We start from the raw sequence: 2,501 nt of genomic DNA, 5'->3' as shown, positions 1-2,501 counted from the left end.
GGGGATTGAACCGTGGTCCCTGTGCTTTGCTAAGCTTGTTCTAAGTAGGTGCTTTAGACCACTGAGCCATCTCACCAGCCCTGAAGCCAGCTTTTATTTAGCATTTATTGTGCTCCGCATGTGATTTCAAGAATGTCATATGTATTAACTGATGTAAGCCTCATTACAGCCAGTGGTCTTTCCTACTGATAAGGAAACTAAAATACAATGAGGTGCAGAAACTTGCTAAAGTCAAGAGCTACTAGAGTCAAGATTTGAACCAGGGAGTCTGGCTAGCTCTAGAGCCCGTGGTCCTAATAAGCACTGTATTACCAGGCTAGAAATCTATGTCTTCCAGCCATCCCACCTCCAAGATCTCCACTTTTCCTGTCTTCTTCATTCTTTTATTTTTCTTTTATTTTATTTTTAGTTTTTAAAATTTTTTTTGCAGAACTGGGAATTGAACTCAGGCCCTTGTGCTTGCCAGGCAAGCGCTTATTGTACTGAGCCATCTCCCCAGCCCTGTCTTCTTCATTCTGGGCAGGATGGCAAGAAGTAGGAGTAGCTTAGTCCTAAGGCATGAGCTAGGGACAATCTACCATGTTCTCTAGGAGTTAGTTGGCTTAGTGGTTGATCCTAGGCAAAGCACAGTAGTAAAGTTTATCTCTAAGGGCCTCCTGCCTACTAGCTAAGCTTAGCATCTTTACCTACTTACTAACACTAAAGATCTAGCCTCAGTGTCAAAATTTTTTCTTTTTTGTGGCTGGTTCAGTTCACCCTGGGGCTAGCACAGCATGTGGTGCTGGGAATCAGACTGCTGTCCCTGCACTTGTCTAAGCTTGCTTAAGCAGGTGCTTTAGACCACTGAGCTATCTAGCCAGTCATATTTCTCCTGTTAAAATCTTGTTATTTTGCTTGCATAACATTTGATATTTGGCAAGCCAACTGCCAGCAAACCTCCAGCAACAAATTAATACATTAGTGGGTTATTGTGTTACCCTTCGGAGCAACATATACATATAAATAAAGACCTTCTAGTGTTTTCCAAAAGCCAAATCATCCATCCACATGGTAGACATTTTGAATGATACACAGTAAGTATTTTAGGCACTAAAGTACAGAGAGCTTAGGTAAGGCCTTTTAAAAATAAGTTCATCCCTTACCACTTCTCTATGAAGGCTGCAAAAGTTCAATAGTCATGCTTACAGGCTCCCTGCCCTTTGGGGCAGCTGTGTATGTAGCACAGTTCTGCGCTCTGGGAAACAGGAAGTAGTCAGTGGGCGTGAGAGAAAGCCTTCTAATACAGACAAAACACTGACATCGGAGCCCTGCAAGTCTTCCTCCTATCTTCCCACAGGTATTTGCGGCTTAATATATCTGATCTGCCTTGGGCATTTGTGCCCGGGAGGAAGAGGCCGACAGCATCACTGAGATGCCAACCCTAGCATTATGAAGTCACTGAATCAATACCAGCAGCTGCCTCGCTCCAGATACTTTTGTTAATGTGGAAGATGATCTCTCTGGGAGGAGCCAGGCTATCTTGCATTTGCAGCCAGAACATTGCTACCTGATGCACATGGGTTTGAAAACAAAACTGTTTGGGTTCATGACTCACAGCCCTGCAGGTTACCACGCAGGTCCAGAGCTGCAGGAAGGTGGACAAAATCAAAGTCTTGCATAACTGTGTTTGTGTACAGCATTTCTGGGCATGCTATGTGTCTTTAGGTAATTTCTGGCTGCTGCACAATGGAATATGTTAAGATTAAAAATAGAAGCTACCACCTAAGCTTCATCATGGGTAAAGAAATGCAATGTTCTTTCTATGAAACATTAAAAATTCAGTTTTTTTACTGACTTGACAAAATCATTTAACATTCATTTATTCAGACTTTTGATTATTTGGTTGTAATAAATCCTTCAGATTCTAAACAAAAAATAACACATGAGCTAACTAATTATGTGTATTTTCTTTCTTTTATAAAAAAATTTAGGGCTGGGCAGATAGCTTGGTGGTCTAAGGACATGCCTGGCAAGCAAAAGGACCTAAGTTCAATTCCCAGTACTACAAGCCATGCTGGCCCCAAACCCCGGGCGTGCTGGCTCTGAAACCCAGCAGGGCGGCTCATGCCTGTAATCTTAGTGCTGGGGAGGCTGAGACAAGAGGATCAGTAGGAGTCTGAACTGAGTAGTGAGACCCCGTTATAAAAAAATAAATAAATAAAAATTTAAAAATTTTTATTGGCATATGTTTTTGATACACGGTAATCATGTTCAGTTTAGGGGATATTACTCTATGTCTATAGTTCATATCTTGATCATTTTTTTCCCCAGTGTGTTCCTCTTTATTCATTTTCAGAGTACAAACTTAAACTTGGATAGGCTGAATTAACCCAACCCACCTCTGGCAGGTACACTCAACATGCTGTATAAAGTATAACATTCAATTTATTATTTCTTTCTCAAGAGAGTTTTCTTCAGTCCATTAAGACCCAGCTCCCCTTACATGGGCTTTGGTGGAGGTC

This window comes from Octodon degus, unplaced genomic scaffold (genome assembly GCF_000260255.1).
Source record: "Octodon degus isolate 3935 unplaced genomic scaffold, OctDeg1.0 scaffold00018, whole genome shotgun sequence".
Taxonomy (NCBI): domain Eukaryota; kingdom Metazoa; phylum Chordata; class Mammalia; order Rodentia; family Octodontidae; genus Octodon; species Octodon degus.
Note: the sequence above shows the minus strand (reverse complement) of the source record.